The sequence below is a fragment of the Nomascus leucogenys genome, chromosome 11 (genome assembly GCF_006542625.1).
Source record: "Nomascus leucogenys isolate Asia chromosome 11, Asia_NLE_v1, whole genome shotgun sequence".
NCBI lineage: Eukaryota > Metazoa > Chordata > Mammalia > Primates > Hylobatidae > Nomascus > Nomascus leucogenys.
This window is the reverse complement of record NC_044391.1, coordinates 4096467-4112927: the sequence shown is the minus strand read 5'-3', so window position 1 is coordinate 4112927 and position 16461 is coordinate 4096467. Positions and strand designations below refer to the sequence as shown.

Genomic DNA, 16461 nt, shown 5'->3' with positions numbered 1-16461 from the left:
GCAGAAGACAAAGTAGACCATTTATAAAGAAGGGAGCCTGTGGATGTCACAGAGGCATTTCTTGTCCTTACTGGGGCAAGGACATAAATAGAACACATTTTATTTCTATAAGCTGCTATGTTCATTTTAGTTCCCACACATTTAGTGGTGAAGTGATAAATATTTAACAACCTACACTCCAAGGGGGAAGCCTCGAATTTTAGCCTTGGCAAGTTTTCAAAATCTAAGTGCCATGGCCAATTTCAAGCTACCAATGCAATGTCACAAAGTCACTGTAGTGGGGCTGAAACAAGAGGCTGCAATCGGCTGTCACTATTCTATGCGAGTTGGCTTCAGCATACCGCTATCCAAAGTACTCTCTTCCAGGTACTCGCTGAGATAGAAGATTGGAATTGAGCTAGCCCATGGTAGGCATGGATAGGAAGGAGAAATCACTGTTGTTGCACAGGCTTGGCATGTGGGGAGCTCAGTTTGTGTTCAGTACATGAGAAAACATTCATGTGTTTGATGCCACTCCATTCTATGCTAATATTTTGGCCACCTGTGTTGGGGAGGTAAAATGCTGGATTCTATGCTTCTGTTAATAGTATGATGAGTTCACCACAAAGCATAAGGCTAGAAAAGACATCCATACCTCACATTTTCAGATAAATGACTTAGCAACACTATTACTCCCTGCTAAGGCTGCCTCAAGAGCAAAAGCAGGCATGCACACAATTCTTTGTTGCCCCGGAAAGTATCGCATACATTTGCTATTGTAGGAAAATATAAAAAAGCTTGCAATCCAAATAAGGCTATGAAGTAGCTCCCAAGGGCAGCATAACTTCTGAAGCAAACTCTTTCTGCAAAGAATCCTGTTATTTATATACCAAGAGCAACAAACGTCCATATTTACTTTTGTGTGTACCCGAATTCAACATTTGATTGTTCTTGTCACTGTGGGGCTTGGCGTCTAAAACACTGTAATGACAGGTTATGCAGTGTGAGATAATAAAGAGTGGGTGCATTTTATCCAGGGAACTGATTCTACTACTACCAAAGTATTTTGAAAGAAGAGGAAGAGAATTCAAGTAAAAGTTTAAAAATAGAACAGCATGAAGGAGATCAGTACACATGTGCATTAAAATGTTCTCAGAAGACCTGGAATATGGAACATTTCATTAGTGTATTCATCAGTACGTGGTTGCTTAAGTCAGGCCATTTTATGAGGGAGAAAATGTTGAAGCACTTGACCTAAGGATTCAAGTCCATGCTGAAATATGACAAAACCCTCCACTGAATCTCAGAACCTCTGAACTCTGGTATTTCTTTTAAAAATCCAGAGCTTCCCAAACAAAATCAAAGAAGAAAACAGAGCTTTAAAATCTTATTAAAGACTGGACTGAGTGGAAACCAGTGAAATATCTAGAATGGGGTTAAAGTCTGTATTTGATTTGATGAAATCTAACTTTTATATTTTCTTTTTATATTCATCATATTTTATTTTCAACCTATCTTGGACAAAGCAGGAAAATAGGTCTGATAGTCATAAGGATATCACTACACTTCAGCTTTAAGAAGTTGTTAGGTTTATGAGGACTTGTCATAAAACTCCTTGATGAATTAAAAGATGTGGAATATATGTAATAGAGTTTTTTTTTCATATTGTCTTAATTTGGGTTGTACCACAAGTAGACCCTGAGAAAGGATTCTAACACCAGTATAGTTTATTGAGGAAGTAACCCCAGGAAATACCTAGGAGAGGAGAAATGAGACAGGGTAGGGAAAGAATTCGGTGAAAAGTATGTTTTCAAGTGAGTTGCCATTATGGACAACTGGTGCTCAATCCTGCTGGGGAACTCTAGGAGACATTGTAGAACATGCCCCTGAATTGTCCCAAGTGAAAGGCAAGAAAGCTGGTGTAACCAGTAGCTCTCTTTCTGCTATCAGTTAAAAACTGCTTCCAGAGTCATGAACTATTTGACACTACGGACTTTCCCTGCGTCAGGGCGAGGTGTGTTCCTATAGTGAGATAAAAGCCCTCTGGGTAATAAGTTACAGATGTTTGCAGTAACGGGCCTTTGCTATGCAGAGAGAGGACATGCCTTAGTTCAGCACTGTCCAAAAAAGTTTAATGTGAGACACTAACATGAGCTATATACATTGTTTTAATTTTTTGGGGAGCCAATTAAGATGCAAAAAGACACAAGAGAAATTAATTTTAATAATATATTTCTTAACCCAGTACATCCAAAATAACATTTTAACATGTAGATAATGTAAAAAGTGTTAATGAGGTATTTTACTTTTTGTCCCAGAACTTTGAGATTTGGTGTGTATTTTACCACACATTTCATATTTCAACAAACTAGCCAGTTTTCAAGTGCTCAGCAGCTGCCGGGATGGGAGGCTGGGGGTGGTGTGTGGCTACTGTATCAAACAGTGCAGTTGTAGGGGAATGCACCGGTGTTTGCTTTGCTATTTACTGGATTTGGGGCATGTGTCCCAATTACCCTCTGAGCTACACCGAAGGCCAGCTCCACCCAATGCATCAGAGAACCAGATACGTAGATGCATTTTTGGCTCAACTAATGCTTTACTTTCTCAACTAGTTTGTGCTCCTCTGATTTCTCAAGACATAAAACCTGGAAAATGTTATCTTCCACATATTTTATAGAATATTAATATTAGTATTTTGAAAACTAACATTTTCAATGTCTTCACAAATGCATTGCTGCTGTTTTTATTAGTATGAGTTTGGGATTTAATTAGCACAAATTCAGTCCTCACTTTTTCTCCTTTTTTCTCCCTTCACCCAGCAAATACTTATTGAACACTTCCTGTGGGCCAGCACAGGCCCTGTGGCCCCTCAGTGATGAAACAAAACCCTGCCTTCATGGAGGTTATTTCAGTGATGGGGAAGGCAGACAGTAAACAGAATACCATATCCACATCTAAGAGCCATGAAGAACAGGTTCTTGGCAAATTGTTTCTGCAATGGGTTGCCAGGTTTCTGCAATGGGTTTCCATCTTACTTTAATCAAATGCCATAGGAAAAACAAATAAGATGGATAGTGGTTATGGTTTTAAAAGAGGATTTCTCACTTTTTGGTATGTTTCATCTCAGGGTTCCTTTCATTAGAGCCTTGATTTGGATTCTTTCTTTGAACTCATTTACAGAAGACTTTTTAGGAACTGAACTGAACTATAAAATGAGTTGAACTATGTCTAGTTAAGAGGGTTGTGTACACACACTGCCGTATTTTGCATCTCTGCATGCCTAATTTAAGGGCAGCTCACACCTCTTCCCCACAGGCTGTCAGATGCATGGCTGAATCACGGTTTGTGTCATCTTCATGGCATAAACTTTATAGACCTTTGAAAACTAGCTGCCAGCGGGGCAGGTCAAAGACTGTGTCTGTGCGTATCTCCAGTGGAGCCCTATGAGGCATTTATTTGAGTTGCTAATGTGAATGAGGCTGTGATCTCTCTATTAATTAAGTCTGTTTTATTCATTGGGTGAAATGTGAAAGCATTTAATAATTTAAAGACTTGATGTTTTCAAAGTGTATTTGACTTTTGAGGTTCAAGACACTAAAAAAAGGTTAACTTGAAGCAGTGGCACTTGCAAAGATTTTACTGCAGCTGATTGCATATGCAGGATATTTCTGGAGTCATATATTATGCCAGAAAGATTATTTCAGTAGGATTTAACTGCCTGAGTATAATAAGTAGAGTGTTTTATTACATAATAATTGCCTTTAATGGGTATGGATATTTCATTTGGCTATTGAAATCATGCTAATGTAACTGTAATTGAAAAGATTACATTTACTTTTTAAACATCTTTGTTAACACATCACATTGGGTCAGCTGATGCAATCCTTAAAATCATATGTTTTATTTTCACAGATTTAATTTCCTGAGATATATTGCCTCTTGAAACTTTTTAAAGACATTTCCTGATAGACAAAGGTAGTTGAGTTCCTTTCTATACAATTTATTGAAACTGCCTTTGCAAAAATTATAACAGGGAGAAAATTGTGACAGTGAAAGAAATCTGACCTAACCAACTCCATCTTGCTTATAACCTCCAAACTGTCCTTATTCATTCCTGGGCACAGCCCTAACTTTGGGAGGAACTTAGTTTATAGTCTAACTTTTAAACAAACATGGTAACAACGCTTTTCTGAAACAAAACCCCTTCTTGCCTATGAACCAGACTGCCTTTGTAGGACTAACAAATTAACCACAAGATTAGAAATTATGGTTTAGGAGTCATGCAGCTAGAGACCACAAGATTCTAAACCTCCCCAGTTGCTCCTAGGGATAAAATATCTCTATTGTCAAACCTAAGACTGGTGCTCAAGATATTTTTCAGACCTTGCACTCAATGGATCACCTGACACCACCCAAATCAGTAAACTAGTTCATCTGGTCTTGTGGCCCCACCCAGGAATGGACTCAACAGAAGAGGACAGCTTCGATGCCCTGTAATTTCATCTCTGACCCGACCAATCAGCACTCTCCACTCCCTGGGGCCAGAAAGTAGTATTGATGTTGAAGTAAAAAGAAATACTCAAGCTGGACATGGTGGCTTATGCATATAATCCCAGAATTTTGGAGGCTGAGGCAGGAGGATGGCTTGAGGCCAGGAGTTTGAGACTAGCCTGGGCAACAAAGTGAGATACCCTGTCTATAAAACATTAAAAACTTAGCCAGGCATGAGGGCGTATGCTTATAGCTCTTTTCCTGCCACCATTTAGCTATTCCATTTGCTGTGGCAGAAATGTTGGTTGCTTCCCCACCACACTTTCTTCCAAACTTCCTCCTTGATGGCAGAATCCTGATAAGTAACATTAAAGAAGTTAAAATGCCAGCTATTGATTTTTCCAGCACCTTTTTCACGTAGAACACAGGCACATGACTCAATTCTGACCATGGGTCCTGAGGGGAAATCTTTTGGGAGGTACGTGTTCTAGGACAGATTTGTCTCCCTTACGAAAAGAGAGCCGTGGACAAAGGGAAAGTCCAACCTCTTTTCTTCCTGCTTTGAGTGATGTCACGTTAGAACATGATGCTTGGAGTTGTGGTAGCCATCTTGCGATAATGAGAAAAAACCCGAAGAAATCACAGAAAAGCTGACTTGTAGCCCTGACACTGTATTGTTAGATTAACTAACTCTGAAACCTCATCTTTTTGGTGTTACTGTTCCATGAAATCTTAAAAACTTCCATTGTGTCCTTTTTTGGATTGGGAGCTCAGTTACTTGATATACTTATCCTATGTCATTTACTTTTCACAATATCCTGGGAGGGATATATTTTTATTTTTATTTCACATATGTGAAAAGTGAGGCAAAATCATTAAGTAACTTGACTGAGGTATGTAAGACATTCAAACTTTTGTCTGACTCCAAAGTCTACACCAAGCTGGTTTTTTAAATATCAGTAACACTTCACATTTACCATGTTCTGTATGATACCATCCTCTGTTGGTTCTTTTTTCTGCTTTGATTCTACTGACATCCAATCAGTTACTGCAGTGAAACCTGAGTTATTCAGAAGTTATTCTCATGGAACTACCAGGCTAGAGGTAAGAATCACATCCTGTTAGCAAGAAAACCATCTCGGAAAGTAGAGAAACAACCCATGAATATCAAATTCCATTAGAAGAGCTCTAAACAAGAGTGGAGAGCCACTTCCAACTCGAGCTCTGATTAGCTGTGACCCAGGCAGGAGAAAGGCTGATTCGTGGATGAGAGTTTCAGGTTCTAGTATGGCATGGTCTTCACTGCTCAGTACTTCTCAGTGTTCTTGAAGAAATGGTTAAGGTGAGGAAGTTTTGGTACTTGATGAGAAAGCTCTCACTTTTGTAGAAAATTCAGTGCTCCAGAATGGCAAATTAATTACTCAGTGACGCCAGCAATTGGAAGGTTTCTTGTACCTGAAAACAAATTCTGTAATTGCCACCTTCTCCTCTGAGTTTTTCTCTTGGTTATGTTTTTGTTGCAGACTTAAACATTTCTCTTTTCTTTTCTACAGTAGTCCAGATTATTTAGGTAGAAAGCAGAGCAGCAGTTACTCCCTCTGAGCACATACCCAAATATGGTATTAAAACAACTTTAGATATAACATTGGTGATATGACAGTTGTTAACATGAAAATGAAAAGACATTGGAAAAGACATTGTCAAGCACATGACTTAAACATCTGGGGCTAGAGCCTGAGTCACATGGAGAAGACATTCAAAGGACAGCATGATTTTTATGTGCCCACTCCCCCACCAGCTGAGGGTGCAGTGGTGTCCCCTCTTGCTCCCTACATCCTAAGATTAGAATGTGCCTCCTTTTTCTTCATGCCCTTTCTTTCTGCCTTTCTTTGGGAAAGTTGGTAAGAATCTAACTTTTCCTCAATTCCTTTTTGTTCATTTTATTTGACTATATGATGGGATTAAACTAAGACTAATACTCAGATTTGACTGAGACCTAGACTACACTGAAACTTTGATATTTAACTTTGGAATTTTCCTTGCCTTTATGTTGTATCCCATATAAATTACTGATGGATGGGAAAGGTAAAAGACTGTGAGCCTGTCTACTTTCTAGGAGTTATGCTACGTGGAACATGGTGTTGGGGTCCCCATTAAACACAGCGTCCTTCCTTTGTGGATATGCAGTGTCAGAGTTGGGAAGTTCATTGATGATATACTATTTTTGGAGATTAGTAAATTATGCTACAGGCAAAGGAAGTGACCTGGCCAAGGGCACATTATGGTCCAAGTGCTTGTCTCTCTGGTCTTCCTCCAGTGTTCTTTCTTCTACATCAGTCTACAGGTGAGCACCTACTTGGGATCGTGTTTTCAGTAGGCTTTGGCAAAACATATGAAATATATTTTGCTCTTTGTTAGTTTTTTGATTAGCATTTCCCTTTATGGGGTATCACATTTCATACAATGATGGGATTAGGAGAGGAATATGAGTATGAGTGATTGTGTGCGTATGTATAATGTCCTTGCTTGGTAACATAAGAAGTGGAAAACTGTATGTTAATTTGTTAATTGGCCCCAAGAATTAAGAAAAAAATACTCCTCTGTGAAACTCTATATACACTCCTGCATTCTTACTTGGCATTATTAATGTGAAGCTTAAAGAATAGGAATTTATCATATAGTTCACGGTCATAGGTCTTAATATAGACCCAACCTCAAACAATACATTATACTATATGCTCGAGTAGCATGGCCTTTTTTGATGATAATAAATCTTAACCAAAAAAGCAAATGCAAACTTTCTTGATTAGGGTATTGCACTTTTATAAGTTATATAGTGTAAACATACTTGATTGTTTACTTTCCCACTGTAACAATAGATTATTGCTATGTAACACACAACTTCAAAATTTAGCAATTTAAAACAACAAGCATTTATTTTGCTTATTATTCTGCAGATCATCTGGGAAATTATTGTGCATCTAGGCTGAGCTAGGTTGTTGCCAGCTGGTTGGCTCATGTGTGTGAGGTCTGCTGGAGGTCAGCCTGGGGTTGGCTGGTCTGGGTTGCCCTCTTCTAGGATGGCTGGAACTTCTAGGATAACTGAGGCCACTTTCTGTGTAGTCTGTCATATTGCAGAAGGCTTGTTCTCATGCCAGTGACAGGGTTTCAAGTGAGAGTGGAAGCTGCAAGGCTTCTTGAAGCCTAGCCTCAGAACTTTTGGCGTGCTTCTGCCTCCTTCAATTGGTCAAAGCAAGTCACATATCCAAGCCCAGATTCAAGTCCCCTCTTGATGGGAGGGGTTGTGAAGTCACATTGCAAGGGCTTGGATACAAGGAGGGATGGCAAAATGTGGTCATTTTTACAGTCTGCCTCACGCTGATTCCCCATATTAAATCAGTAATTCTTACATATTTTATCATTCAATTTCCTTAGTCTTATTTTTAAATGTTTTTAATTGATAAGTACATATTTATGGGCTATGTGTGATATTTTGATGCATGTATACAATGTGTAATGATCAAATCAGCGTAATAGGATATATACCACCTCAAAAATTTATCATATCATTAAATCTACCTCTTACCACTGCTAATCCAAGCCACCATTATCTCTCCCCTGGTAGACCACAGTAACTCCGTAACTTATCTCCCTACTTCCACTCTTGGCCATCCCTAATCTGTTCTTCACACAGCAGGCATGATGATCTTTTGAAAATATAAATAAGTTTTTGCTTCTTGCTCTTAGAATAAATCTATGCTCCTTTCTGAGGCCTAAGAGTTGCCACAGTGATCTGCCCCTTGCCCAATTCTAGCCTTACCTCTGTTCTTAGAAGTCCTGGAACCTATCAAACCCCTTCTGTTTCAAGGACTTTGTGATTGCTTGACCCTGCCTCTGGCTTGTGCCTTCTGCAACTTTTCATATTATTTATTTCTTTTCATACAACCACATCTTCCTTAGTTACCTATGTCAAGCAGGACTCCCCTGATTACTTTCCACTGTGTAGCTTTGTGTACTTCCTTCATAATACTGTTCAGTTTGTTAATTTACACGTTTTTGCCAATCTCTTCCACCAGATGTGTGCTTCATAAAGTCAAAGACAATATCTATCTCACGAGGTTTGGTCATTTACAAAAAAGAAAAACACAGTGTCTGATTATGCACATCATTGCACATATTAGTTGCTAAGTAAATGTTTGTTGATATCTTACAGAGCAGACTCCCTACATGAAATTTTTACTAAAAACAAAACAGGAATCCTTGTAACCTTTCCTTTTAATATGGGTTTTTTATTTCCATATTTTCATAGCAACATACCCAGTTACACATCATAAGTATTAATTATGACAAATGGTCTTTTGTTATGGAAATAGAATTGATATGGTCCAAGGAATTAAAGGTAGATGCCTTTGATGCTGCATATATAGTGATGACTCCTACAAAAGAAATGTATTAGTCCATTGCTTACTTGATACAACGTAAGCAAACATTTTCAGAAAGGAGTCTTTGCTAGATAAAGGCCTCAGTGTTCAGAGCCTCGTTTTCCAAATGGAGAAGAAAGTACTATAAAACTGAATTTTATTCATGCTTCAGAGAGAAATGAAATCTCTCCATCATGAAAAATGGGTATCAGGTGCTTTTGATTTCCTTTTATCAGCTGCTAATCAGAAGAGATGAGGAGAGAGAAGCAAGCTAATGAAGAAACCAGTCGTTTCAAAGACAGTTGTATTGTAGGAATCTTTGTGAATGTTAATTAGATGATGGCCTTGGGAAATACATTGTGAGGGAGAGAAATGGAGGAGGAAGTTGAATATTGCAAAGCCTCTCCCGAGATGGAAAACATCTAAATGTGTTTGTGCTAAAATATTTTGAGTCGTAAGAACTACATTTTGAATAAGACATAGTGTTTCAAAGACACTAGAGGACCTTTTACCTCATAGATTCTGTATAAATTAGTAATGATTTATATCTATACAGTAGTAATTATTCCTATAATCTCTTAGCATGACTAATTTGGAAACACATTGCAGTGCACATTTGTAATTTTGGGAAGCTGCCAAATATCTGCAATCCCTTTTCTAGCTGGGAGAACTCCTTGTTTTGGGAGACTGCAGAAGCCAAAAATACCATACACGGTCAACTTTCTTTTTTTTTTTTTTTTTTTTTTTTTTGTCAACTTTCTTTGTAGCTAGGGCACATACATGTGGCCTGGGCTTTGGAAATCAGATAAACCTACTCTAGACTGTGACATAAAGAAGTGGAGCAGGAGAGAATCCATTTTATTGGTGGAAGTGGTATCAATTGGGACCATAGGGATGGTAGGAACTATCATCAGTACTGATGGTGGTTACAGTGTAAGCGATCATGGCTCTTAATAGCACATATGTATCCTCCTTGGGCAGGTTGGGGTGAAATTCTAGTCATAGAATCTACTGCTGCTGTAGCTTCTTTTGGTCCTTCCTGGTTCTTTAGGCAACACTGTGAGCTATCTGTTATCCTTTCAATAAATTTCATAAATTACTTTATTCTTCCAGAAAGCAAGGTAACTTTTGGTTGCTTATACATAAAAACCATGACTAACTCACTCCAACAGAAAATGCTAACCATTTTGAGTACCATATAATGAGTAGTTGTATTTCATCAAATACATAGTGCTTTATACAATTATGTTGCCCAGTACCACCCAAATATTGAGAGGATTTATTTAGAAGGATTTAAAAGTTTTGTTGCATTGGCTTTCCAATTCTTCTTTTATTAATTTAAAAAATCATTACCGTAATTTTAAAATTAGAGCCTCCTTCATCAACGTGATGCTTCATGCTGTCTGTTTAAAATGATGTCACTTTTTTCTTAAAGCAGAATTTTGTTAAATAGAATTAGACTATTTAACAATATTTCTGTTGAGTCTGATCATACTCCTTGTACGTGTTAGGAGGTGTCAGGGAGGCAAACATTTGCTGCCACCAAGAGAGTAGTAATTTCCCTCTGGTAGAATGTTTAGGCCATAAATGAAAAAGGGTGATGCACTCAATAATTGAAGATCTATGTGGCTCAACAACAATTTATTTACTTAAAATATTTTATTGGATATTTACTAAACAGCCAGGAGCTATAAAACACTGGGAAGTCAGAACTGAATAATGCTTGGATAACTCATCTTTATGAAATGCAGCTTTTAAGAGCTGATAGCGTAAGGCAATGACACTCAAAATCTGGCCTGAGGACGTGTGCCATCTGCAAACTGAGTGTTACTGGTCAGCAAGGAGATATGGAACTTGGGCTACCATGTGAATCATTCAACACCCTGTCCAGTCCAGTTAAACTGTAGTCCAGCTGATGCTTCTCTCACATAAGACTTTCTTGATGAAGGAAGCAATGAATTGATTTACATCCTTCTGCAGATTCCTTGTCTTGTCATGGATCAGAACAAACAGTTTGTGTACTGGCTACTTTTAGTAGCAATAATTTAGTCGGTAATAAATATTATAAAAGGCAGGAAATACATGTGATTACATCTATCTATGGAACAGCAATAATATGACTTCCCATTAACATTCATTTCAAAACAAGCATTTAAATTAGTACTTATTTCAGAACCCTCATTTATTCTCTGCTTTCCATGAGTGATCCCTGGACAGGGGCTATGTACAAAACAGTTTTCTGTATTTTGTCAGATCTAAAATAATCATTGTCATCAGGATTTTTCGACCTCATAAGTGGGAAAAGGCATAAAACCAATTGTACATTCAAATATCAGATATGTTTTATAAGAATTATAATTAGAAAGTTCTGTCTATATTATTTTAAATGAATACTGGATAAGTTGAAGGTTATATTTTTATCTGAATCGTGTGTGTGTTAATTATGTGTGTGAGTTGGTAGCTCTCAATGGATATTTCAGAAATTAATTACTGCCAAGTGAGAACTAGTAAGTTTTTGAAATAATAATGCCAATGATAATAATAATAGTAAAGTAAGATACTGAGTTTTCTTGTGCACAGCTATGGGGTTATTTCTTAATTGCTTTCATATTATTCATCCAAATAAAGCATCAGATCTAAAAAATTTAAATGTTTTCAATCACAATAAATTTAAACTAAAGATAGCCAAACTAACCTGCGGTAATGGAGGCCAGAAGAGGAGTTAAGTTTGGAGGATACTGGCAGGAACAGGGCACGAGAGAAACTTCTGAGGTGCTGGAAATGTTCTAGGGCTGTGCTGTTCAACATGGCAGCCACTAGCCACTGTGGCTATTTGAAATTGAATTAATTAAATAAATTTCTCATTCACATTAATGAGATTTGAGGTGCTCATAACACTGTGGCTAATGGCTAATGAATTAGACAGTGCATAATTATGTTTTTTTGTGGAACATTTCCAGCATTGCAGAAAATTCTATTGGATGGCATGGCCTTAGATCTTGGTCTGAGTTGTTGTTACGTGGGTGTCCAAATATGCCAATATTCATTGAGCCATACACTTAAGATTTGTGCACTTTACTGTAGTATGTTGTATATATTGTAGTAAGCCATATGTCAATTTGAAGAGTACATTTTTAAAAAGTTAGAGATTTGGTACTGTTGGCTTTTCTGGTTCAGCTCAAGGAAGGTCTGTGCGGTTCCTAGACAAGAAAGCCTGGGCAGGGATGTAGGTGATAGAGAAAAGATGCTTTCCAAGACCTGCACTGCCATGATGGAGGCAGCCCTCGATGGGAAAGCGCCTTAAGGGGCAGGTGTCCAGGGTGTGTGGGGCAGGGCAGGGCTATGGCTGTATGAAGTCTATCAGCCAAAAGGGGAGTGTCTGGGAAGTTTGTCCTTTGGATACCAAATAAAAGGCTATCTCAGTCTTTGGAAGATCATTACCAGATAAGAGAAGACTTTATTCTCTGTATGGGAGATGAGAAAGTTTTGGGAGCATTTTTTATTGACATTGGGTTTTCTCTGAGTCATTTTTTAAAACTTTCTTCTCTTTGATGCAGATCCTCTCTTGATTACTGATTTTTAGGGGAGAAAAAGCTGAGGCCACAAGTACTGAGGAAACAATATATATTCCACCAAACTGGATTCATGTTTCCCTTTTTCTTTTAGTTGTTACATTGGCATTCCCCCTTCTTTTATTATCTCATTTTTCTTTTCAGATTTAGAGGATTTAGGCAGAATTAACTCATTTTTCTGTTCTTCATTCATTTAAAGCTTTACTACATAAAATGTGATCCATGGAGTGGCAGCATTGGTATCACCAAAAGCATGTTAAAATGCAGATTTTTGGGTCCTACCCCAGACCTACAAAGCTAGAACCTGCCTTTCAACAAGGCATTCATGTACATATTACAGGTAAAGAGGCACTAGTGTAGAAGTGTAACATCAATGCATGAAAATAATATAGAGTACCCAGAATATTGCAACACTAATAAATTAGGTTAATCATTTTGTAACCCATTCATTAGCCAAGATGAGTTATAGATATTAAATTGACCACCTCTTATTTGCTTAATTTAATAGCTATAAAGGATTTTTTCCCTTTTGTGGCCCTTCTCATTTCACAAACTGAGTCACCAATGTCACAGTTCTACAAGCTTGTTCTAAGAGGATGAACTATGACATTGGTGATATGTTGAATGTGTTTCATATATTAAAAGCAAAAATTGCTTTTTGATGTGGTGTCACCCACAGCAAAAATGACATAAAAAAAGATAAATGCACCATTTTCAGCTTTTGACTAAATGATGGCAATTTAGAAAGAAATAACTTGATACTGACAACTTTTAATTAATTGCTAAGATTGAAAGAAGAAAAAGAATGAATGAGCCACAATGTCAGGTCATTAATATTACTTATAGTTAGCTTTGTAATATATGTTCTGTTTACTTTTGACTGGAGATAGCTTCATCTCAAATCAAATACTAAGAAAGTACTCTGAAAATGGGACTTGGAAAGAGTGAAGTGTCTGTCTACTGTCCTCTCTCTATCCCTGTTCTCCTGCTGTTAAAACTTTTTCAGCAGTTTATACCATGGGCAACCTAAACCATTCGTTTCCCAAGATGCTTCTCAGTATAGTTAAAATGAGCTGATTTTGCTGAAAGCACACAGCAGTAACCAAATCACAGTAGCATGAAAAACAAAACTTGAAATTTGAGAGTGATGTGGAAACAAAACAAGAAACCATGCTGAGTGCTGTGGGTGTGTCAACCATTACCCCAAAGGCAAGAGGAGACAGGCTGAAGTCACAGCATCCATGACCTTGAGCTGGTGTGGAACATCATTCAAGCTGGTGGTTGACCACACACATCTCATTCATGTGAAGTTCTGCTGTGATGCTGTTTCTTCAGGGAGATAATCCCAAGGGTCTGCCAATTGTCTATTCAATCCACAATCCCCCATTTAGTCAACCACTGCTGGTGTTTATTCCAAGCTCTTACTTTGTTAATATTTTAACTCATTTATCCACTTACTAAACTTATTTTAAAGCTCTGTGAAGACTGGGAATGCCAATGTCATCAGAAAAGTCTTTGTTTATAATGAGCTTAAATGATCTAGCTCTTACATTAGGAGCACAAGCCAGTTTTGCCAGTTGAATGAGCTATTAGGCATAAATTATTTGTTCTACAAGAAGCCATATTGCTTTCTTGGGTTTTTGTTTATACTTAATGAACTGATGTTTCAGGACTTTGTATTAATCTTTAGGCTTTGTATTAATTTCCTGTGACCACTGTAACCAATTACCTCAAACATGGTGGCTTAAAACAGTTGACATCTATTCTCTCAGTCTGGGGGCCAGAAATCTGAAGTCATTATCAATGACCTAAAAATAAAGTATCTACAGGGGCCCACTTCCTCCAGAGGCCATAGGAGACCATCTGTTCCTTGCTTCTTCCAGCTTCTGGTGGATTCCAGCATTCTTTGGCTTGTGGCCACATCCTGCAATCTTCAAGGCCAGCATCTTCAAATCCCTCTCTTCACATTGCTATCTCCTCTGTGTGTCATTTCACTCTGTCTCTCTGTTGTAAGGACACATGTGATGGTATTTAGGGTGCACCTGGGTAATCCAGGATTATCTCGCATCTCAAGATCCTGAGCTTAATCACACTTGCAAAGTTTCTGCCATGTAAGGTAAAACTTATGCGTTCCAGGAATGAGGACGTGGATATCTTTTGCGGGGCCATTTTTCAGCTCACCACAGACTTCAAGGAATTAGGGCATTTCCCTTGAAATTTTTACTTACTCTTTAAGAATAGATATTGTTTTTAGCACATTGTTGCTCCACAAAGCATCATGGACCCTACCCAACATTGAAATGTCACAGATAACTAGCAAAAAATATGAGCAAATCATAAGCACAATCTCAGTATTCCAACATCTATTTCTGAAGGGGCCTTGCACCTCTGATGCACTTCCTAAAGTTCCCCTTTTCTTCACTGGGATGCGTTTTCGTTTAGGAGTCACTGACAGGCATTACCTAAGAGTCTGATACAAGTTAGTTCAGTTAAGCCATTTACATTTAGGGCATCTCAGGGTTGTTTTTGTTTGTTTATTTGTTTTGTTTGTTTTTTTGGGTTTTTTTTTTTTTGGCTTGTTTGCTTGTTTTGAGACAGGGTCTTGCTCTATCTGTCACCCAGGCTGGAGTGCAGTGGCACAATGATGGCTCACTTCAGATTCAACCTCCTGGGCTCAAGTGATTCTCCCACCTCAGCCTACCAGGTAGCTTGGGCCACAGGTGTTCAAGACCATGCCTGGCTAATTTCTTTATTATTTTTGTAGAGTTGATGTCTCCCTGTGTTACCCAGACTGGTTCTCAAACTCCCAGGCTCAAGCGATCCTCCTGCCTCAGCTTCCCAAGGTTCTGGGATAACAGGCATAAGCCACCATGCCTGGCCAGTTTTTTATATTTTATTAGTCACACAGGTAGGGAGCCTACATGACTGAAGTCCATTCTCCAGCAGACTATGTCTCATAAATTCCAGCTAATTACCTGAAGCAATCAAGGCAGACCAGGAATAACCTGCTAAAACCTTAGAGAAGTTTCTGGGTTATCGTCCTGTTAGTAAATCCCATCACAGTGTTTACAAGGAGATCTGTTCTTGTCTAGGTCAATGCATCCTCAGGGACATCCCAAGGAGGGAAAGAACAAGCGACAGATCCACTGTTAATTCGTTTTCCTACATGTGAATTATGTGTTAGGCGTGTTTGAGGAATGTTTGCTTATGACTCTACCCAGACATTGGTGGAACTTTTGAAGCCTTACCATTTGGAGATCAAGTATGTAGATAAATCCAGTAACCAATTTTTTTAGGTCCATCCTGAAATGATAGAGAGAGAGTTTGCTGCAACAGGAGTGTAGGGCAAACAGCAAAAATGAAAGAGGACTATGTAACAGCAAAGGTTGTGAGTGGAATATCTGCAGTTTGAACAGAAATTGGTATATTTGCTTATACTGAAGATGCCTCAGGGACTTCAGCTAAGAGAGTGATCATCAGTGTGTATAATTTATTTATAGGATATTTAGATGCTTTTATTGCACAAGATTAAAACAAAGCCCACTTCCATCTGATTAATGAGAAAGTGACTTGGGTGAAATAATGGGGCTCTTATTTTTATTACGGGCAGATCTGCTTCAGTTTCACAGTTAACCTTTGTATGAAGACAATAATAAAAGTAAGACAATTCTCTTTCACTTTTTATTTGGCTTTTGCATAGAAGAAGCAGTGTACACTTGGCACCTGATATTTACAGTGCCATCTGTCTGTTGATTTTCTTGCTGTGCACAGATTCACAGTAACATTGGAGTGGGGGGAGGATCCTTATTTGAATCTTCTCTAAGAAGGTCAGCTCTGTGTGGCACCTGAATGCCCTTGGGTGGTGAGGGTTGGATAGCACATGACCTTATTCAGCTCTCCCTGCTCTGTGCCTTAAGAAAATCTGTTCCCCTTGAGACCACCGTTAGCCTCCAACCTCCATTTATCTTTCTAAGGTAGGGTTTAAAATAAGAACGCAA

General features: G+C 38.3%; 1 protein-coding gene across 4 annotated transcripts in view; it reads left to right on the top strand.

Annotated features, from left to right (window-relative positions):
* Positions 1-16461, top strand: part of PAK5 (p21 (RAC1) activated kinase 5) — a 314727-nt gene that overhangs the window by 80896 nt on the left and 217370 nt on the right. The window lies entirely within an intron of this gene.